The sequence below is a fragment of the Vulpes vulpes genome, chromosome 13 (genome assembly GCF_048418805.1).
Source record: "Vulpes vulpes isolate BD-2025 chromosome 13, VulVul3, whole genome shotgun sequence".
Classification (NCBI taxonomy): domain Eukaryota; kingdom Metazoa; phylum Chordata; class Mammalia; order Carnivora; family Canidae; genus Vulpes; species Vulpes vulpes.
Window position 1 is genome coordinate 14,588,182 of NC_132792.1, and position 24,667 is coordinate 14,612,848.

Here is a 24,667-nt window from a genome sequence, read left to right on the forward strand (position 1 = left end):
AGTGTAGGAGAGGGTGTGGAGAAATGGGAACCATTGTGCACTGTTGGTGGGGACGTAAATTGGTGCAGCCACTATGGAAAACAATATGGGGGGGTTCTCAAAAATTAAAAATAGAACTACTATATGATCCAGCCATTCACTTCTGGGTATGCATCCTAAAGAAATGAAATTACTACTTGGAAGATATTATGTATACTTCATGTTCATTGTAGCATTATTCACAATAGCCATGATATGAAAACAATCTAAGTGTCCATCAACAACTGAATGGTAAAGAAAAAATATATTTATGTAATATTATTTAATTATTATGTCATATCAGCCATTTTATTGTTTTCATTAGTTATCTTTTGCAATTAGAATGCACTTTGGAAATCCATAGTAGCAACTTCTTTAGAGATTCACTTAAAAGCTGACTGTGGGAAGTAAATTAATGAAAAGATGTTAATAGAAAGTTTCTCTTAAATTATTTTCACATTGATTCCTCGAATTTAGAGAAATTTCCAATTGTCATAATGGCTCCAGGAAAGAAAGTCAGAAAAATAAAAAGAATTGCATAGGAAATCATCTTTATTTTGGGGTCCAATTTCAGGGGAAATACAAGTAACTTAGAATATTCATTTTAGGGGTGAAGTTCCTGAGCAGGTTTCTAATATTGAGAACTTTGCAGAAATTATCATAAACACCAAATTTGATCAATTGGAGTAAACTTTCTAACATGCATGTCTAGTTAGCTCATTTTCCTGCTTAGTATCCTTTAATGATTGCCCATTATTTTTAGAATAGAATTCCCTGGTATTGTGTCCAAGCCTTTTTGTTTTGCCATGGGACCAAAGTCTTTCTTCCTGGATATGTGCCCCCTCTTGAGAAGCGCATTGTGCTCCAGCAGTGGGAAATGACAACACTCCCTTCCCTGCCTCCAAGGGCAGCACACAGCCATGTTCATGCCACCCTCTAAAATGTAGCTGCAATGCCAGCACTTCTTCTTGGATACCTGCTCTTCATCTCAGTCCCAGTTCAAGTGAAGTTCAGAACTTGCTCCTATATGGGCCAGTGACCCAGACTGACCATAATTCCCAAAAGACTTACCTCACTATAAGGATTTATTTGCTTATTTGTCTTCCCCACCAAACTGAATTCTGGAGGGCCACAATCTCATTCTTTTCCTCTGAATCCCTGGCCACAGACAGATATGGGCCACTTCAGCCTGCTCTCATCAGCTCTTCTCAACTCCTCCCTTTTTAAGCTGTGGAAGTATGAAAGAATGGATTCTGTATTTAAATATTCATGTCATTGAAGACCAGGAATAACTGCTTTGGTGTTACACTGCATGCATCATTTAGGAAATTTCCAAAGTTAATTTATGTCTACACCTGATTGTTATGAGTGTACTTAAGTGCCTGGCTCCTGCATAAAGTTCCACTGTAATTATTTTATATTTGTTATATACACATCACAGAAATTTCAGTCTAAGAATTCTCATGCTATGTCTTAATAATTTTTATTAATTTTAACAATTTTTAATGCTTGAGGGGAGCTTGCTATTTTATAAAGAAAAGAAACAATATCACAAGTCTATCTTATGTTGAAGAACAGACTATTGTGTGTTGGATTTGTTTTAGCAAGGGATCTGTCATAGTTAAAAGTTAGAACTAGGGCTAATGTCTGTAAGTAAGATACCCTCAGAAAGAAAATATTATAATTTTTTTGCACTGATATTGACAATTAAAACCATTTATTTATTTAAACAGGAGTAGCATCCATTTATCACATTTAGTGTTGTCTTTTTGAAAGGGAACTGCTTGAACTGCACTTAGGACAATTGAATAGATCTTATATTTCTGGTATAGATCACCCAAGTCAATATTCTCTGCAAGAAAATGCTCTCATTTCAGCTACTTGGTAGGATTTCATAATAAAGCTAAATGAGAACTGAAGTGACTGAATCTGCTGAAAGCAATTTCTAGTTTTAACATCAGTTTTCTTTCCTCTGTCATGTCTTATAAGTGAGAAAATTTAAAGATCATGTTGTTGGATCATAATGTAAAGCCTAAGCAGTCATTTGTAAGCATTGTGTTTTTTTAAAAAAATAGTTATTTATTTATTTATTTATTTATTTATTTATTTATTTATTTATTTATTTATGGAGTGGGGAAGGAACATAGGGAGAGGGACAAGCAGACTCCGGACTGAGTGCGAAGCTGGAGGCAAGGCTCAATCTCACGATCCTGAGATCATGCCTTGAGCCAAAATCAAGAGCCAGGGGCTTAACCAACTAAACCACCCAGGTGCCCTGTCATTTGTAAGCTTCTGCATGCCACTGGTAATTTATTACTTGAATTGTTACCACTCCACCCCAATTATGAAATTTCCTACTTACCCATGCCAAAGAAGAGCTTCTTCAGGATGATTACTAGCATGAGAATCATTTCAAGCTCATCTTAAAGATGCAGGTTCTTGGGCCCTACCCCAAACCATGGAATTGGAAACCTTAGTGACAAGGGTACCTCTCCCTCATACAAGTTCAACTAGATGGCTTTTATTTTTCTCACAGCAAGAAATCTGGAGGTAGGAAGAGTAGGGTGGTATGGCAGCTTCATGATGCCTTCAGAGACCAGAGATCCTTCTGGCTTTCTCGTATTTCTTCATTCTCATGCTCTTAAAATGTCTGCTCCATCTGTGAGCACTGAGTTGCACTGCAGGAAGAAGAAAGAGAGAAAGTCAAAAGGCCACAGTGTTGAGTCTGCCACCCTTAATATGCTTCCTTAGGTGCTCCACCCACTGGATTTCTCACTTATTTCTCATAAATTTTTTTTCCTTCCTGAGTTTCTTCAATCGCATCTGATGGTTTAAACAAAAGTTATATGCCATCTGATATATACTGCTCAATGTATGTAGAGGAAATACTTAAGACAGCTATATTAAAAAGAGGGGAAGGAAAAGAGACCTAAATGGAATATGAATTAAAAATAATTTCTTTTTTATATATTTTTTTAATTTTTAAAAAAGATTTTATTTCTTCATTCATGAGAGACAGAGAGATAGAGAGAGAGAGGGGCAGAGACACAGGCAGAGGGAGAAGAGGGCTCCACTCAGGAAGCCCGATGTGGGACTCAATCCTGGGTCTCCAGGATCAGACCCTGGGCTGAAGGTGGCGCTAAACCGCTGAGCCACCCGTGATGCCCTTAAAAATAATTTCTAATTGCATCAGAAATATAAAATACTTAGGGATCAATCTAATGGAAAATGTATAAGAACTATACACTGAAAACTATAAGACCTTGCTCAGAGAAATTAAAGGCCTAGATATATTGGGAGATGTTCATGAATTAGAAGGTGCAATATTGCTAACATGCCAGTTCTTCCAAAATTTTTCTTTGGATTCAATGCAATCAAAATCCTATGGGCTCTTTGGTAGAAATTGACAGATTGGTCCTAAAATTTATATGTAAATGCAAAGTACTGAGAATAGCCAAAGCAATATTGGACGTGGCTTGACATATTCTGTATAATGCTACAGAATAAAGACAGTTTGAAATTGGTATAAGGATGGAAAAAAGGACCATGAAACTAAATAAAGAGTCCAGAAATATACTGGCACATGTAGGGCTTAGTGATTTTTTGATAAAGACACCAAGGCTGTTCAGTGGGAAGAAGAAAGACTTTTCAATAAATCATGTTTCAACAACTGGACATTCATAAGGGAAAAAATGAATCCTGATCTCTACCTCACATAATACAGAAAAAAATTATTTAAAATGTATCATCAACCTAGATATAAAAGCTAAAACTATGAAGTTTCTAGATGAAAGCATAGCAGATTATATTTGTAAATGGCATAGAAAAAGATTTCTTGGAATGCAAAAGGCACTAACCATAGGAGAAAAAAACATGGTACATTAGACATCATAGAAATAAAAACTTTCTGCTTATCAAAAAGTAAATGGGGAGAAAATATTCACAGTACCAGCAAACCAAAAACAAAAAGACAAAATACCCTACCACCCAAAAAATTAGTACACACATAAAGAGACATATCACACACATACACAAAGACCTAAAAATGGGCAATCAACACATATAAAAGTGCTCAATAGTTCATGAAAATGCAAACTGAAATCATAATGAGACACCAATACACACCTACTAGAGTGGCTAAAATGAAAAATACTGACAACACCAAATATGGGCAAGGATATGGGAAAATTAAAATCCTCATGCATTGCTGGGTGTAAATGTAAAATGGTATAATATCTCTGGAAAACTGGCAGTTTCTTATAAAGTTAAACAGGTATTTATCCTATGCCCAACACAGCCACTTTCATGTGTTTATTCAAGAGAGTTGAAATCATCTGCCCACAAAAACTAGTATAAGATTGTTTGTAGCTGTTTTATTTATAATTTCCAGAATCTGGAAACAATCCAAATGCCCATCAACAGGAGAATGGATAAACAAACTGTGGTATATTTATACAATGACATACTACTCAAAAACTAAAAGAACAAACTACTGACACATATATAGCAACATGGACAAATATCAAAGAACAGTATCTTGAGGGAAAAAGCCAGACAAGATAATGTCTATTCATGATGCCACTTATGAGATTCTAGAACCTAATTCATGGTGATAGAAATCAGAACACCGATTGCCTCGGGTGGGGCAGACCTTTATCAGGAGGGGGTGTAAGGAAACTCCCTGGGGTGACTGAAATGTTCTGAATTTTACAGGAGCATGGGTAACGTGGGTGGCATGTCTTCACGAAATCTTACTGAACTTTTACTGAGATACAGTGTATTTCATTGTATGTAAATCATTCCTGAAAAACACCTTGAATCTTGATGACTCTGCCTTTAAAACAAATATATACGGATGACCTCATGACCTTGCCTTTTCTGTCAATTGAGATGTGTTATGGAAGTCTGTGATTCAGTCACTGTGGCTGTTGTCAAGGAAAAGCTTGCAGCCATTCTAAACAATGTCAAGGAGTGGTTAAAAATGGTTAAAGTGGTGAGTTTGCCATCCATGAATCTTAGATACAGGAAGCATGTTGTCTGTGACAGTGGAAGGTGACTATATGGTGACACTAGTATCTCAGGCACAAGGCATCTTACAGAGCTTGGGAGAAAGTCATGAGTCACATAGTTAAAGATAATGATTAATAAGACTTTCTCTAATAGGTTATTTCTCCACACATGGACCAAGCATGTGAAATTGCTCTGTACATCCATGGACATCCAATCAGTCAGGGCTTTATGTGCTGTGGTTGGGATGTGTCTTTGATACTCATGAATGTTTGGCTGACACCCATCATCCTTTAGATTCAGGTGGCTGCTGTCCAAGGTCTGGGCCACACTGCTGTGTGCCCTGTTTACCTTCAGTGTTTACATTAAATCCCCAGATGCCAAATTTCTCATTCTGATGCTGGGTACTTGCCAAACTATCAGATGTCTACTGATTGTAGAATGGAACTAATTCTTTCTTCATTGTGTAAACCTAGGATTAGTTTTCCTCCACTGGCCAATGCCTTCTCTAATTATACCTTGGCTTTTCAATGTCCAAACCTGTATTCCCAGCTATAATGCCCTGCTAGTCAGGCACCACCTTATCTACCTAGCCTTACTTCTCACTACTTTCCAACATAGCAGCATGGAGTAGTGGAGAAATTGTTAAGTCCTGGAGTCAAGAGAGATGTGTATAGCCCTGAACTTCTATGTAATGGGCATATCACTTCCCCTGTCACATGAGGAGTTTGGATTCAAAAGGTTTCCTTTCTGCTTTCGCTCCCTGAGTTTTAATCAGACAAATATCACTATATTCCACAATATTTTTTTATATTCCACAATATTTGTCTAAACATTCAATCAACTATGTCTTTGTTTCATAAAAATATTACATATCTTTTCTGGTAGAGCCAAAGTGGTCTTGGCTCTCTGGCTTTCCTATTATTCCATGCTTTATCTAACCATGAATGACAGTGAACAGTACCACACATTGATCACTAATTCTATTTTTATCCTTATGGTGTCTAACATAAACAAAATGTTTACTGAGCCCCTATGTACATTGTGATCATTACTGTGGGATATGGACCAGATCCATAAGTTACTTTTAGTCAACTTATAGTTTTATGTTTTTGTCCCAACTTCTCTATGCCCCATCAAGGGTATGCGCTCCTTCAGGGAGTGACTATGCTTTTTACAGATATTTTCTGTGTCCCTTAGATAAAAATACAGCCTTAGTATTTTTCAAGCTTTTTTCATTCCTTTGAATCTAATCCATCTCCCCTTTCTCTTATCACTTAAGATTACCCTGTGGGAATTCCCTACACCTAACTCCTTATTCCTTCTAGTCTTTCCTTTACCAGCCACCTGTCCAGCTCACACTCCGTTGCACTTTGACCTCCACTCACCTGGGCAGCTGGCTGGTGGACTTTGTGGGGCCACTACCTGCATGCATGGCTTCTGACTGGGGGAGGATCCTGAGATAATAATGCCTCATTATTCCCCCCACCAAGTGGTAATGGGAGGGCAACCATGTCTCTTGGGCTATTAACTCTTTTGAGCCACAGAGCCCTTTGAGAATGATCCTTTCTAAAAAAAAAAAATGTATAGATAGTCTAGACTCTGCCTACCATTTCAGAGGAGTCACTCCTGAATTTCAAAACTCCTTCCACAGATCCACTAGACATCCCACAAATCCCAGGTTATGAATGCCTACTGCACATGAAAATGCATTATAAATCGTAAAGACTAACTTTAGCAGTGGCTGTTATTAGTATTATTTTCTGTGAGCCAGATCAGTACAAATTAAACTTTCCTGCCACCAGAATGCTACTGGTAAGAATGCGCTAGGTCTTCTGTCTCCTATGCCCCAATCCATCCTCAGTATCTTGCTTGGGAATTAGACAGTGGCTGTGAATCAGAGTTTTGCTTTGGAGGGAAACCTGGCCTACTGGCAATCCTTAAGAGTCTTTCCATATATTAAATTACATCTAACAATATTTAAAATAAAGAAGCAGTCTGGTTACTTTATTTATTATGGGCTCTATTGGAGATTATGAGCCAGCTTGGAAACTTAACATACATGTAACCTGAGAGTTACTTATAAGTACACATTGTACTATGTTACGATTATTAATGTATTTCTATTACATTTCTATTTACATAGTTATTTCTAAAGAAACACAAACATATTTCTATAAAAAGCTATGTTGAGAAAATGGAAACCTTTGTAATATAACCTATTTGTAATCTGAGGGTTTCTTATCTTGCTTTTGAAGTTTTGATGACATGTCACTGAACTTAATATGTTCCAGATAATTTGTGATCAACAACTGGGAGGAATGAAAAATTCATGATCTCTGCCCTCTAGGATTTGACAGAAAAGCAGGAATTTGATAAGTACTTCTTGATTTATAATGCACTGACCTTTGACACCTGGATAACCTAGCTACTTAATATGTCACTCTTCCCTGATATCAATAGACACCCAAAGGATAATGATTTCAAAGTTGCTTAATTAACAACAAGGGACCATTTATTTATTTATTTATTTTAAATAAATTAATTTTTATTGGTGTTCAATTTACCAACATACAGAATAACACCCAGTGCTCATCCTGTCAAGTGTCCCCCTTAGTGCTCGTCACCCATTCACCCCCACCCCCCGCCCTCCTCCCCTTCCACCACCCCTAGTTCATTTCCCAGAGTTAGGAGCCTTTATGTTCTGTCTCCCTTCCTGATATTTAACAAGGGACCATTTAAAACTCTAGCAGAAAATGGGTTTCAGTAAGCATAATTTAATCATTAAGATGATAACATTTATTGTGCATGCTTTCTGGAAAAATACTTTATCACTTTATTTTTGTCTTAATCACCATCTGGTGATTATATTTGAACTTATGTACCTGAATGAAGGTTACTCAAAAAGAAGGGAGCAATGTTGCAAATAGAAACAATAAATTATTTAGCCAAAGCTATTCAGAAAAAACTAGTCAAAACTGGAACTAGGATTCCAAACACACTGTCAGTACTTAAATATTTCAAGGTCAAAGTCAGATTAAGCAACTGGTGTTAGATATTTTTAGCAGTAGCTACAATTAAGATTTGACAACAAGGATCAGGTCAGGAAAATGTCATGATCTTGAAATTCATTAGTAAATCCATAAACATAAGGCTTTGGGGAGACAGGCATAGGAAAGAACATTTTGTTGGTTCCTACTATGAGCCTGGTGCTCTGCAATTCTTATATAAATTGTCTTACTTAATTCTCACAACAACCTTGAGGTGTGGATTTTTTATTCTCATTTTGTACATGAGGAAGCAGAGTAGAAATAATTTGCTGTAGGTCACATTAACTAGTAAGTAGCAGAATAGAATTTTTTTAATGCATAAAATAAACTGCAGAGAAAGTTAACAAGGAAACCAGTTATGACAATCGATGGTAAAATGTTGCATTAGTTTCCTATTGCTGCTGTAACAAATAACTATAAACCACAGCTTAAAACAACACAGATTTATTATCTTACAGGTCTAGAGATGAGAAATCCAAAATGGGTCCTAAGGCACAAAAATCAAAGTTTTGACAGGGCTGCATTCTTTCTGGAGGTTTTAGGGAAGAACCTATTTCCTTGTCTTTTTCAGCTTCTAGATGCTGTCCACAGTTTTGGGCTTGTGATACCAGTTAGCTATCATATCACTGATTCTATATTCATATCTCCTTTGCTCCGACTCCCTTTTTCCCTTTGAGATATCTTTGTGATCAGATCTGGCCTACCTGGATAATCCAGGTTAATCTAACCTTGCATAGATCCTTAACTTAATTACATTGGCTAAGTTCATTTTGCCATGTAAGGTAATATATTCACATCCTACAGATTCACATGTGGACATCTTTGGGGCACCATTATTATGTCTACCATGATTACCTCTCAGTAAGCTCGCACACCTACTATTCCAAATGCCTAATATACAATCTAGGAATTGGAAATTTTTTTTTGAGGTGGGGAGTGGCAGAGGGAGAGGGAAAGAGGGAAAGAGAGAATCTTAAGCAGGCCCCATGCCCAGCACAGACCCTGAGATCATGACCTGAATGGACATCAAGAGTTGAATGCTTAACCGACTCAGCCACCCAGGACCCCGGAATTGGAATTTTATAATGAAAGGAACCTTTGGGTTCACTTAGCCTAATCTTTTTAACAACAAGGTAATTGATTTACTTGGGTTTGTTCCTCCCTGACAACTTTCACAGTGGTGTTTTCTTTTTTATAAAAGAAATATTATTATTATTAAATATTTAAATATTTAATTAAATATTAACATTGCAAATCTGTATTTGGAATGCTCAGGATATTTGTTGGTGGTAGTAGGAATGCTTTGCTTGAGCTGTTATTAAACCTGGCTGATTTGTTCATTAGGAAAATGAGCATGCAGTATGTATCTACAGCCTAAGCCTAAGGGATACAGGATGGAGGCAGATAATGTCCCTGCCATTGAGGAGCCTGTGCTCTTTTCCACTGAGTTTATTAGTTAAAGAAACCTATAGGATAAAGATAAGGGGAATATAAGTGTCAGAGTTTGCACAACCTGACAAATTAAATTAATCCACTAAATTGGATTAGTATCACACAGCCAGGAATCCAAACATGCCAGAGTTGTAAGCCACCATGATAGTTGCTATTAGATCAAAATAGATTCCTAATGTTCTAACTATGTGGCTGCAGTTAGAAAGCAAAATTTGCTATTTTTATAGTCCACTTATACTTTACAATACACACGTAGGCTTACTCTTATTTTTCATTAATTCAGTACCTTATCCTGATAGCAATGGGAAGCCAATGATGAGTTTTAAGGCAGTAAATGAGATACTTAAGTTTGCATTTTACAAAGGACTGGCTGCAGGGGAGAATGGATCTGGTGTCAGGAGACTGGTTAGGAGACTGTTGTAAGCCAGGTAACAGATGACTGTCTAGACCAGAGCAATGCCAGTGAAATGGACAGAAGGGGGCCTGAGTGAGAGTTGCTTGATTTGGGGGCAGCAGGAAGCAGATTTGGAGAAATTGTAAACAAGATCCTCCAGGTTGCTGGCTTCAGCAGGTCGGTCAATGGTAAAAATACTATTCAATTCAAAAATACTACTCAATTCAATTCAGAAAACATGGAAAGAGGAAGAGAGAAAGAGGTGCTAAAAGATGCTCTTTTTTAATATTTAAAAAAATGTTAAGTTTTAATTTAAATTCCAGTTAGTTAACACATAGTGTAATATTAGTTTTGAGTATACAGTACAGGGATTCAACACTTCCATACAAAAAGATGCTCTTTCCTTATTTACCATTTCAACTACCCTGTAAAGGTGGTTTAAAAGGGAGGAAAGCAAAACTCAGAAACATTAACTTGCTCAAGGTAAGTGGTAGGGCTGTGATCTGAACTTTTCTTTTGACACTAATCCCATGCTTTTTCTGTTCTCCTATTTGTTGATTAATCTTAATGTCAATTGCCTGAATTTCTTTGTGGTGGAGATGGGAGATTTCAGAGAAAAAGGGGTGGGCATCTGGGAAACCAGAGCTGGGGGAGGGAATTTCTTATTCTGGGATTCAAAGGACATTGAGGGTTGTGCAGAGCACTGGGCCAAGTCAGAGGAACATTTCAACACAGTAATGAAGGCCAAGACTGTTGGCCCACAGGCATGCACTAGACTTGCAGTCAGAGACTGGAATCTGGAAGCCAAAAAGGATGAGGAAGAGGAAGATATATTGTGAAGAGATGGGAACTGGTCCAGGGATGCAGCCCAAAGAAGCCACAGCTCTCTGCACCTGTTTCCGCATCCTAGAAGAGGTCATCAAAGGTCATGAGCACCCGTATCACTCATGGGCCTCCCTATGCCTTCAGTCACTGCATCTGCCCAACCAGTGAGGGTTTGGGAAGACGTGTTCCCCAGGACTTTCTCACTGTGGGATGGTCATCAGATTTTTTCTGAGTGAAGAATATTCTATTTGGTATATTTCTGATGACTCTTTTGTCAGGCACTGTGATAGGAGGGGGGATATAGCAGTGAGCTAGATAAATAAGGTTCCTATTCCCACAGAGCTTATCTTTACTAGGGGAGAAATACACTGTAAATAAATACACAACCAAATGAAGAAGGTTACTTCAGAAAACAAAAATTGCTGGGGGCACCTGGGTGACTCAGTGATTGAACATCTGCCTTTGGCTCAGATCATGATCCTGGGGTCCGGTCCTGGGACCAAGTCCCTCATTGGGCTCCTCGCAGGGAGCCTGATTCTTCCTCTGCCTGTGTCGCTGCCTCTCTTTGTGTGTCTCTCGTGAATAAATAAATAAAACATATTAAAAAAGAAAACAAATTTCTAAACAATAAAGTGACATGTTGAGAGTAAATGAGAGAAAGGCAACCCTATATAGGGTGGTCAGAAAAGGTTTTGACAGGAAGAAGACAGTCATGGGAAGTTGCACTTGCAGAAGGAACAGCAGGGGCAGAAGCCTTGAGACAGGGACATGATTGGTATGTCCCAGGATCATAAGGGATGTTTGTGTGGACAAAGCGTAGAGGAAAGGGCAGCATGTAAGGATATGAGGTTTCAGATATAAATACAGGCCACATAGTTCATATAAGGACCAATAGGACTTGGTGAGGAATTTAGATTCTGTTCTAAGTGGAAAGTAAAGCCACAGGAACAGGCAGAGAAGAGGGTAAGCAAGAGAGGGACATGGTGTGATTTGTATTCTAAGATAACCATTTTGTTTGCTTTAAGGAGCATGGATTTGGATGAGGCTCAAGTAGAAGCAGAGAAATTATTTATGCTATTGTGGTTGTACAGACCAGAGATGATGCACTAAGATGGTGGCCATGGAGATAATGAGAAGTGGTCATATTTGAGACAAATTTTGGGAGAGAGCCCAGAGATGTGCTGGTGGATTTAGATGTGAGAATAAAGAAAAAAAAAAAAAAAGAAAAAAGAAAGAAGATTAAAAGGTAACTCCAAGGGGTCTTATTTTTAATTTTATTTAGATATAAGCCATATATCAATAAAAGTCCATCCATTTAAAGCCTTCAATTCAATGGTTTTTAGTGAATTTACAAACCCTTGCAATCATCACCAGAATATAATTTTAGAATGTTTTCATCACTCCAAAAAGAAACCTCACAACCATTAGCAGTCACTTCCCTTTTCTCCCAGCCCCACTGAATTAGTTTCCTAGGGCTCATGGGACAAATCACCAAGTGCTTGGTCATTTAAAACAACAGAAATTTATTCCTTCTCAGTTTTGGAGGCCAGAAGTCCAAAATAAAGTTGTCAGCAGGACTACATGACCTCTGAAGCCTCCAGAGGAAAACACTTCTTTGCCTCTTCTGGCTCCTGGCAGCTTCAGGTGTTCCTTAGCTTGTGGCTGCATTGCTCCAATCTCTATCCACACATGCCATCTCCTCTTTTCCATGTTCTCTCTTCCTGTCTATTTTAAGGACACTTGTCATGGGATTTAGGGTCCACCTGGGAAATTGGGGATGATCTCATCTCAAGATGCTTAACTTAATTACAATTGCAAAGACCCTTGTCCCAAATAACGTTACATTCATAGATTCCTGGGGTTAGGACCATATCTTTTTAGGGGCCATCATTCAACCCAATACACCTGGATAATCACTACTAGTCTATTTTCTGCCTCTACAGATTTATCTGTGATACACATTTCACTTCTAGGATTTTGACCCAAAAATATTGGTAGATGGTAGTGTGCTTACATAAGGGCCAACCTCAGCAGGAATAAATGGTGTAGAATCATGTGTCCTTCACCTATGTCACATTTGAGATGTGTATTGTATACCCAAGTGGAAATGTCAAGTGAGCAGCTAGATGCATGAGTCTGTTAGTCTGGATATGGAGATCTGGGAGTCATAGGCACACCAAAGGCATTTATAGCTGTGGGACTAAGATCAGCTGGAGGGAAAGGTGCCTGGAGCGCAGTGCCTGGAACACAGTGAGGCAATACAGAGAAATCTTTAGGGAAGACTCAGAGGAAGGGAACCAATGAGAGGTTAGAAAAAATAGAAAATCTAGTGTTTTCCAAGATTTCAAAAAAGAGCATTTCTAGAATGAGCGAGTGGTTCGCTATTTCACATACCATTGAGTTTTAGAGGAAAATCAGAACAGATAGATAAACATTGGGTTTAGCAACACAGAGCCTATTATTTGGCAGATAAAAGCAATTTTGGTGGCCCGGGGCTTGGGGGATGGGGTGAAGACCTAACTGAGTGCATTAAAGAGTAAATGGGAAATGAGGATGTAGAGATGATGACCATGAACATCTCTTCCAGAAGTTCTGCCCTGAAATGAGACAGAAAAATGGGTTGTAGCTGTAGTGAATTCAGCTATAGCTGAATGTGTTCAAGAGAAGCTTTGTTTTGTTTTAAAGGTGGAAGATAATAAGAAGATGATTTTATGCTTGGGGCAAGTACCCAGAGAAAGAACTGGAAGGTGTAAAAAGAATTTAGCTAAATGTATTATTTCTAAGAGTGGTCTTCCTAGCAGGCAATAACCACAAAATATGCCTGATAAGAGCAGGAAACTATTGCAGCATTATTTACAATAGCTGAGATATGGAAGCAGCCCAAGTGTCCATCAGTAGATGAAGGGATAAAGACATGGTACATATGTATGTGTGTATATATATTTATATAAATGTGTGTATAAGTATATATACATAGTTATTTATATATTCACACACAATGAAATATTTCACATCCATAAAAAGGATGAGATTTTTTTTCCATTTGCTATATAATGCTAAGTGAAATAAATCAGAGAAAGACAAATACCATATTATTTCACTCATATCTGGAATCTCAAAAGAAATGAATAAACAAACAGAAAGCAGAATCAGACCTATGAATTCAAAGAACTGATGGTTGCCAGATGGCAGATGGGCAAAATACATGAAGGGTAGTGGGAGATAAAGGTTTCCCGTCATGGAATGAATAAGTCAAGGGAATACAAAGTACAGGTAGGGAATACAGCCGATGGGATTGTAATAGTGTTGCATGGTGAAAGATGGTGGCTATACTTGTGGTGAGCACAGCATAATGCAGAGTTGTGAATCACTATGTTGTACACCTGAAACTAATAAATGCTGTGTGTCAACCATACTTAAACAAAAAAGAAGAAAAAGAAAGAAAAAGAGCAGAAATCTACTATCTGTTGTAAACGGAGAGAAGCCCCAGAGGCAGGGACAGGTGAAGAAGGCTGGGATGTTTTCCAACTACATGCTGCTGTTCAGGAGCTGGTGTGGGTATCTGGCCAATATTTGAATTTAGCCAGGGTTGATATTTTCCAAGCAAGCAGGATGGAGAGATAGGGGGCAAGCAAGCCAATAGCGTTTCAAAAGGAGCAATTGTAATGCCAAGGAATTTAAACTGGGTTCAAAGGGGAGGGAGGACAGGAGAGGATTGATGGATAATGAAAAAGTGGTGGAGTCAGTGGTTAGAGGTTGTGATAAGGTCAAACAACTGTAGTAATCTGAAGGGTAGAGAGTGATGATCAGAGGCGGAAGTGCTATAGTTGATTTTAGGGTGTTGACATTATTTGTGGTGACCAGGCCAGGTATAACCATGGGAGTAAGTGGCTGAAAAGAGGTCAGAGGATCACTGGAGGGAGAGAAGGTCATGGAACTGAGAGCCCAGGGTGCCTAGTATGGTGCTGCATAGAGAGATGGTTGCCAATAAACAGTCACAAGTGAAGAAGACAAAAATACATGAATCCTCCAACATTTATAGTGCTTTGGTTTGTCTTAATGGACCCAATGTTTAGTGTATTATCTTTTCTTTAATGTATTATCTTATATAATTTTTCCTCAAATGATGTATTTTCCAGTGCCTCAGGGATATTACATGAAAAAATCATTTGGGAGGTTAAAAGGGTCATGATAAAGGAAAATTCAAGCTGGAGATTTAAAAAGTCATTTGATATGAAGCTAGTCAGGCAATGGATAATTTACTAAGAGAAGTTGCTGCTGGAGCTAGCAAGAGGAAGAATAAACTTACGATTTTGAAACACTTTCAAATTCATGCAAAGAGAAGGCTCTGGTGACTCAGAATCTCTTGGCTCTCAGGTCAACTGTGTCTGAACTTGGCTGGGTCTTTGAGGGGGAAAAGCTTGAATTCTGGATTTACATAGACCATAGGTTTTAATCCTGTCCTTTATTTATTAGCTGTATGACCTTGAACAAGTTACTTAGCCAGTTTTTACCTCTAGTTTTACATCTAAAAAATGAGGACTAAAAATCGTTCCTACCTGATGGGTTTATTAAAGAAGATAAAGAGAGGTAATCTATACTAAAGGTTCAGAACAGTTCCTGGAACACAATAAACACTGAATAATGGTGAGCTATAATCTTTATTGTTATTAGAGTGTTTAAGCTGGAGCTTAAAAAAAGCTACTTTGCAAAGCCAAGAGGATTAAATGAGATGAAGTATGCAAAATACTTAGCACAGTGCCTTCCACATGGTGATACTATGAATTGATTAGCTATTACTATGAAACTGATCAACAGATCTAATCATTTAACTTTATAGCACGTGGGAAGTGATGGAGGTAGAAAGTAGAGTTATCCCTCTCCTGAACCCAGTACTGGTTAGTATTAGTCCTTTGAAGGTCGTTACAAATGGTGGAGTAGAGACTGTACTGGAAATAGTTTCAAGAAATAGAAGTCCTGATTGGATCTGAAGAGATGCTGAAGATCGAAACAAGCACAATTTGATTTAGCCACATTCTGTTCAAGGACTGTTTTCCTCTTGCAGAGTCATAAGCCTTTCACCAAATAGGCTTTTCACCATTTTCCCCCCTAAGCTTTATTGAGGTGTGATTTACAAATAAAAATTGTATATATTTAGGTTGTACAGCATGATTTTTAAAGATGTGCAATATAATGATAAATATATATGTGAAATGATTACTACAATCAATTATTAACACATCTATCACCTCAAATAGCTACCTTTTTGTGTGTGGTGATAATACTTAACGTCTAGTTTCTTAGCAAATTTCAAGCATACAATACAGTATCATTAACTATAACCACCACACTGTACATCCCCAGAACTTATTCATCTTATAACTGAAAGTTTATATCCTTTAACCAACACATCCTTATCCCCTCCTTGCCTCCCAGGCCCCAGCAACTGTTCTATTCTGGTTAGGTTCTACTTTTTAAGATTCCACATATAATGGGATCACACAGCATTTGTCTTTCTGCATTTGGCTTGTTCACTTAGCATAATGTCCTCCAGGTTCATCCATGTTGTTGCAAATGGCAGGATTTCCTTCTTTTTTATGGATGAATAATATTCCATTGCATATATCACCAAAAGAAAATTCAGAGAACTATGCCTGATGTGAATATTTTACTGAGCAATAGATGAACTGTAAACAGGGATACTTCAAACCCAAATTCATATGAAGTTCACAGGCATGATTTTACAGTATGGCTCATAAAGTGAAAATGAAGAAATTATTTAACCTTTACAATAATTGGTTACTACAATGGGAGTTTCCATATGACAGGATATTGGTTAAAGGAGATTATCTTATACCATTTTAGGAAGATGATTTAAGTTTCGTTTATGATTATTAGAGGCATGCACACAAAATAATTTAAGTTTTGTTTACAGTCATGAAATGAGGTATTTTAAGTTTTACTTATGTGGCTATATGGTTTTGTCTGCCTCAGAGATTTTCAAGCAGCCTCCACTTTGACAATATACATTTTCTTTGTCCATTCATCTGTTGACAGACAGCTGGGTTGTTTCTATATCTTGGCTATTGTGCTACAATGAACATGGAGGGCAGGTATTTCCTAAAGACAATAATTTCACTCCATTTGGATATACACCCAAAATTGGAATTGCTGGGTCATATGGCAGTTCTATTTTTAATTTTTTGAGTAACCTTCCATACTCTTTCCATAATAGTTGTACCAACTCCCATGAGCAGTGTATGAATTCCCGTTTCTCCATACCCTCTCGAACACTTGTTATCTTGTCTTTTTGGCACTCTCTATCTTAGCAGGTGCAAGGTGAAATCTCATTGTGGTCTTGATTTGCATTTCCCCAGGGATTAGTGATGTTGAAACAACTTTTCATATATTTGTTGGCCATTTGTATGTCTTTTTCAGAGAAATATTTGTTCATGTGTTTTGCCCACTTTTAAATTTGATTATTTATTGGCTATTACATTGTATATGTTCTTTATATATTTTGAATACTATCCCTTTATCAGATATGTCATTTGCAAATATCTTCTCCAATTCAGTCGCTTGTCTTAGTTTTATTGTTTCCTTTTTGTTGATTGTTCTTTGTTTTGCAAGTTTTATTTTGATGTAGTCCCAATAGTTCATTTTTGCTTGTTTCGCTTGCCATAGGAGACATATCTAGGAAAATGTTGCTATGGCAATGTCAGGGAAATTACTACCTGGGCTGTCTTCTAGGCTTTTTTTTTATGATTTCAGGTCTCACATTTAGGTCCTTAATCCATTTCAAGTTTCTTCTTCTTTCTTTCTTTTTTTTTCAAAGATTTTTTACTCATGAGAGACAGAGAGAGACAAAGAGAGAGAGGCAGAGACACAGGCAGAGGGAGAAGCAGGCTCCACACACTGAGCCCATCTCGGGACTCCAGGATCATGCCCTGGGCCAAAGGCAGGCGCTAAACCACTGAGCCATCCAGGCATCCTCATTTTTCTATATGGTGTAAGAAAGTGATCCAGTTTCATCCTTTTACATGTAGTTGTCCAGTTTTCCCAACACCATTTGTTGAAGAGACTTTTTTCTCATTTCATAGTCTTGCTTCCTTTGGAGAATATTAATTGATCATATAACCATGGATTTATTTCTGGGGTCTCTATCCTGTCACATTGATCTTTCTGGGCGCTCTAGTCCATTACATTGATTTTTTTGTTGTTGTTTTTGTGGTAGTACCATACTGTTTTGATTACTACTGATTCATAGTATATCTTGAAATCTGGGATTGTGATACCACCAGTTTGTCTATTTGAAGTATTTTGTGGCTCCATACAAGTTTTCAGACTGTTTGTTCCAGATCATTGAAAAGTGCTGTTGGTATTTTGATAGGAATTGCATTAAATGTGAAAATTGCTTTGGGTAGAATGGATATTTTTTACAATATTTGTTCTTTCAATCCTTGAGTATGGAATGCCTTTCCATTTGTTTGTGTCACCTTCAATTTCTTTCATCATGTTTTATAGTTTTCAGAGTACAAGTCTTTCACTTTCTTGGTTATGTTTATTCCTAGGTATTTTATCATTTTTGATGTAATTGTAATGGGATTGTTTTTGTTAATCTCTCTGCTACTTTATCATTAATATATAGAAATGTAATGGATTTCTGTATATCGATTTTGTAACCTGCAACCTCACTGAATTCATTTATCAGTTCTAGTAGATTTTGGTGGAGTATTTAGGGTATTATATATATAGTTTTATGCCATCTGCAAATAGTGAAAGTTTCACTTCTTCCTTACCAACCTGGATACCTTTTACTTCTTCTTGTCTGATTGCTATGGCTAGGACCTCCAGTACTATGAGGACTAGAAGTGGTGAAAGTGGACATATTTGTCTTTTTTCTTATCTTAGTGGAAAAACTCTCAGTTTTTCACCATGAAGTATGATGTTAGCTCTGGTTGTTTCACATAAGGCCTTTATTATCTTGAGGTATGTTCCCTCCAAACCTACTTTGTTGAGGTTTTTTCATTACAAATGGATGTTGTACTTTGTCAAATACTTTTTCTGCATCCATTGAAATAATCATATGGTTTTCTCCTTTCTCTTGTTGATGCAATGATAGATTTGAACATTGAACCACCTTTGTATCCCAGGAATAAATCCTACTTGATCACGGTGAATAATTTAATTTTTAAATGTGTTGTTGGATTCAGTTTGCTAATATTTTGTTGAGGATTTCTGCATCTAAGTATCTGGCCCCACAGAACACATTTGGAAGCTTTATTTCCTCTTCTATTTTGTGGAAAAGTTTGAAAAGAATAGGTATTAACTCTTCTTTATAGGTTTGGTGGAATTCACTTGCGAAACTGTCTGGTCTTGGACTTTTGTTTGTTGGGATTTTTTTGATTACTGATTCAATTTCATTGCTGGTAATAGGTCTGTTCAAATGTTCTATTTCTTCTGGATGCACTTTTGGGAAGTTATATGAATTTTAGGATTTTTTTTTCTAATTTTGTGAAAAATGCCATTGGGGGTCAAAGGCAAGAAATTCTGGGGACAGGTCTTGAAATAATATCCAGGATCCATTTTAATAATTAAGAGCACAAAAAGATATTCTGAGTCCTAAAACTGTGCATAAATGTGCAGGACATATGGTTTATACATGTGGGTCCAAAGTATTGGATGCATAGATCATTAAAACACAAATCGCATGCAGCATACCTTCCATGTATTTAAACTAACTGACTAGCTATTATAGACATTCACTAAACGGCCGATTAACACAATTTGGCTGGCTTTTAGAATTCATTTCCTGATCATCTCAGCTTCTCTTCTCAACCTACTATAATCTGACCTCTGTTCCTGTCACTTAACCGAAATTGCAGGGCAAAAGGTCATCAGTGATTTTCTCATTGCAAATACAAAGAGCACTTAAATATTATTTTTACCAAAGTTTATTTAGTTATAAATGTCAAACAGTTCTAGAAAATATACTAAAAAAAAAAAAAAAAAAAAAGCACCTCCCAATTCAGTGCCTCCCTATTTCCAATAGACAACTATTTTCAACTGTTTTAGGCTTTTTCTGAGTATGTAATAGCGTAATTACATGCCTATTATTTCTTTATTTTATTATTATTTTCTTATTATGTTGGATATCTTCCATTTGTCCCTTGGATCTACTCTACTCTTCTTACATTCTGTTCAGAGAAACACATTTTTATGGACTACAGTAATGGGTTTTGAATAGACACTGTGGCTTCCAGCTGAGTTTTCTTTAGTTGGGAAAAGCTGGAGAGATCAGAGACAGCAAGTGATAACAGACAGTGAGAAGAGATTATTTGTCCCCCTGGCCCCCTCCTTGACCATCCACTCTACAGACTGTCCTCAACTGGAGGTCACTGCCTCTCTCAAAGAGGACTACCCTGTTTGGTTCTGATTCTAGAATGTAGTCCCCATGTATTCCACTTAGCCCTTTGGGCCTAGAGTTGACAACAATGCAATTGCTACTAAGCCCTGGGTTATTGCATTCTCTCTTGTTCCCCCCACCAACCCTCACAACTTAGTAAATAAACCTTCCTTGAATTATCTCATTTAGAATGTATGAATTGTTGTGACCCTGACTAGTATTCTTAGTATGCAAGATAAAGATTTAGCTTTCTTACTTCCAACTTTCTTGCCCTACAATGCTATAACCGCCCCCCTCCCCCACACCCCACCACACACAGACACTCTTCCTGTTAGGGACTGAATGTTTGTGTCTCCCTCACTGCCCTTCATAGCTGAAGCTTTAACTCCCAATGTGTTGGTATTTGTGGAAGGGGTCCAGGGAAGGGATTAGGGTTAAAAGAAGTCACAAGGATGGTGCCCTTTTGATTGTATTAGAACCCTGTAATAAGAGACACTAGACTTTGCTTCCCTTCTCTCTCCACACTTGCATAAAGAAGACATGAGCACACAGTGAGATGGCAGCTGCCTACAGGCCAAGACAAGAGGCTGCAGAATGAAAATTATCTGCTAATATTTTCATTTTAGACTTCTAGCTTCCAGAACCGTGAGAAATACTCTCCTGTTGATTAAGCCATGCACTCCATGGCCTTTTGTTATGGCACTCTGAGCTAAAACATTTCCCCTCTCCACATCTGCCTTGCTTAGATATATCATAATTTTTGGTTAAATCAATATTCTGTATGATTATAATCTGTAAATATTTCTACCTGTGGTTTTAAAATTTATTTTAATTTCTCCCTAATCTAATTTCTTTGTACTAGATCAGCCACAAAGAATGAAATATTGCCATTTGCAACAACATGGATGGAGCTAGAGAGTATAATGCTAAATGAAATAAGTCAGAGAAAAGGGAATATCTTACCTGTAGAATTTAAGAACAAGACAAATGAGCAAAGTAAAAAAAAAAAGACAGAGAGATATAAGAAATAGAATGTTACTATAGAGAACAAATTGATGGTTACTAGACAGGAAGTGGATGGAAGAATAGAGAAATAGGTGGTGGGGATTAAGGAGTCCACTTGTCAAGATGAGCACCAAGTACTGTAAGGAATTGTTGAATCACTATGTTGTACATCTAAAACTAATAATAACACTGTATGTTAACTATACTGGAATAAAATAAGAAAAATAATTACTAGTGTTAATTGCGTCAATTTTTGTTTGCTTAATTTTCTACCTATCACTAATCAATTCTCAAACTCTCCCCCAGAAGACTCCTTCCAATATTTCAAATATATCAGAAAAATCCATAAAGTCCATCTTTTTGTTAGAGGCACGCCTCCCAAAGCCTTCCATTGCCTTGCTCCCATGTGGACTGGTTGTTCTCTAGACCTACAGTCTTGCAATTTTCCATCTCCTGGATCTCCTGCTTTATTCCTTCCATTTGATGGAGCACATCTTCCAGTTTCTTCCTGATATGATGTATGGGACATACATATTTTGATACTTGAATGTTTAAAAGGTTATAACCTATCTTCTAATCCAATCTAATTGGATTGCTGGATATAGATTTCTAGATTGGAAATAATTTTCTTTACAATTTTGAAGCAATTGTTCCATTTGTCTTCTGGTTTCTGACACTAGTGTTGATGTTTGAAATGGGATCCTTTTTAAAAAAAATTTTTTTTAGTAGATTTGTATATGCAAATGAGTTACTCATTGTGAGTATAGGCACACAATGTTCCATTAGTTTCAGGTGTACAAAATAATGATGCTGTGTGTACCAAAAGTGTAACCATCATCTGTCACTGCACAATACTATTATAGTATTATTGACTATATTTGAAATGAGATCCTTTTTATTGGAACTCCCTTGACATTCCTTCACTTTGCTGCTGGAAACTTTTAAGATCTTTTTTGGTCCCTAGTGATCTGATAACAACAATGTGTGATGAAATACTTTAGAGTGGGTCTTTTTTTCATGTAGTGTTCTGAGCCCTAAGTGAACTCTCTCAATCTGGGAACAAATGACCTTCACTTTGGAGGGTTTTCCTTCAGACATTTGACAATTTTCTCTCTTACATTTTCAAACTATGTTATCTTCCTTTCTTATACCTCCTGATCCGATTCTTTAGTCATTTATCTTCTATATATTTTCTATTGTCTGCTTTTAAAGAAATGTTTTTCAGTATTATCTTCCAATTTTTTTGCTATATTTTTCATTTTGACTATCCTATTTCAAATTTTAAGAAATATTCTCACTATTCTTACTTTTACAGAATCCTATTTTTCCCATAGATGCTGTATCTCCTCTTATTTTGTAAATATATTAGTATTATGTGCTTTTAAAAGTTGTATATTGCTCCCTATGTCCTCTGATATCCTTTTTTTTGTTTTTTTTTCCTATTTATTTATTTATTTATTTAATCTCTATGATCCATGTGGGGCTTGAATTCACAAGATCAAGAGTTGCATGCTCTACCAACAAAGCCAGCCAGATGCCTTTTTTTCTATGCTAGCTATTTTTGTTTGCTCTTGAAGGCTTTCTTCAACCAACCTGTGATTTTAAATTCCTGGCCCATATCTTGTATTTATGAAACAACAAAAGTTGTTTAGAAACTCTCTGATTGGTAGAGCTGGTTAATTTGGTAGTTTCACTGTTGGGTGGTCTGGCTGGGCTGTTTTATTGGGTACTCAGAGAGGAATCCTCCAATAGTATTGCTACCATATGGCTACCATACTCTCTTTGAAACAGAGGAGAAGAGTGGTAAGGGACCCATGAGTTAGAATGTGGTATTCACTTAATCTCTTGTGTTTGGTGTACTTCCCTTGTCCCCAGGTGTTTCTAGTACCCTTAGGCCCAGTGTCTGTCCACTAGTAAACTTCTGGATTCTTGCTGGAGTGAGGAAGTGGCATTCTCCCAGCTATAGATGATGCAGAGGGAGATCTGGCTTTATAAACATCCTTTAAAAATTTTCACCTAGATCTCCTGTTTTTAGCTCAATTATATCTCAACCCTCAGAGGTACCTGGTGTCTCCAATTCTGGTACTTTTTTAAGACTGTTGCTCGAATTAACCTTCTTGTGGGTTGCTCTGTTCCGGCTTAGTTTTCACCTTTCTCTGATCCATCAGGTTAATTAACACTTCTCCATTTGCTTTCCATCTTGTATTTCTGTAATGTTGTCAGCTCTTGCTCTTCTCCCATTAACTCTGTGCTTCCGAGGGTATGCATTTTTTTTTAACCCATTTACATTCAGTTTAGTGCACTTTCATTACAAAGTGGTCATATTTAAATGTGTTCAACTCACCATTTCTAATAAGTACTTCCTTGTCTTTAATTTGCTTTATTTTGCTGCTGCATTTGAAACTCCAGACCACTTATTCTAGAAACTTTATCATCCTTTGGTTTCTGTGGTAAGATTTTTTCCTTTTGCCACATCATCTCACCTTTCTTTGGTTATTTTTTCTTCCACTGCTTATCCCTTAACTGTTGTTCCCTGCATCTCTGTTCTCTTATGTTTTCATTGACACATTTGCTATAGACAACTTCATCCACTTGCATGGATTTAACTACTTCCTTGATGCTGTTGACTCCCAAATCTGTCTGTGGTTCCAGACTCAAATAAAGCTCAGAAACCAGAGGAAATGAGGACTCTGCCTCCCTACACCCTACTCGGGAAAAACAAACACATTGATGCCAAAACAGGTCCTCCCTTTAGAAAAATAGTAGGAGTGAAGGAAGGCATTCAACTTTACAAAGGTAAGAGAAAGCCAAGAAGAGCTGTGTTAGCCATGATATTGGACCTTTTGCTGCAATAAAAAGGAATCCCTCGATCATGCTGACTTAGCACAAAAAACTTTCTATCTCTGTCATGTAAAATCTGCTAGGGATTGGGGCAACTCTCCAGGGCAGCTGTTCTCCTGTATTGGCTCACTACTCCCAGCATTATCAATTTCACTGAACTTCCATTTCAGCATATGTTGTGAATCTCACATTAGGAGAGGAGAGAGTTGCCTAGTTGAGCATAGACAATTAAGTACCTGTATCTGGAGGTGAAATATGTCAGACTTCCAGTCACTGGCCAAAGCAAGTCACATAGTTGCCCCTAAATTCAAGGGTGTAGGAAAGAATAATCCTCTCTGGTCCTGAGAATTGGATATTGTTGAACAGTAGTAATTTACAGCATTGAAAATATTATGTTATAAATAGAAAATCTGGGTGTAAATAAAGTACTTTTTTATTTTCATACTTCTAGTACCTAACTTGGTGGCCAGTAGATATGAATTCAGATAGAGTTTGGAGACAATTTGATAATCTCTTGGAAAAGATTTCAAGAAAAGTCTGAATCAATGCCTTATTTTCTTTCCAAAACAAAGAGGAACATTCAAAATCCTTCCATTAATCTCCCTGCTGGGCTCACAAATAGAATCATTTTTCAAAAATAGTTCTTTCAGCATCTAAATATTTGAAGCC

At 37.2% G+C, this 24,667-nt stretch overlaps 1 long non-coding RNA gene across 1 annotated transcript in view; it reads right to left on the reverse strand.

Annotated features, from left to right (window-relative positions):
• Positions 1–2,523: 2,523 nt before the first annotated feature.
• Positions 2,524–24,667, reverse strand: part of LOC140593707 (uncharacterized) — a 28,008-nt gene continuing 5,864 nt past the window's right edge. The window contains exon 2 of the long non-coding RNA XR_003234222.2: positions 2,524–2,696. This is a non-coding gene — a long non-coding RNA (uncharacterized lncRNA). The remainder of the gene's footprint in view (positions 2,697–24,667) is intronic.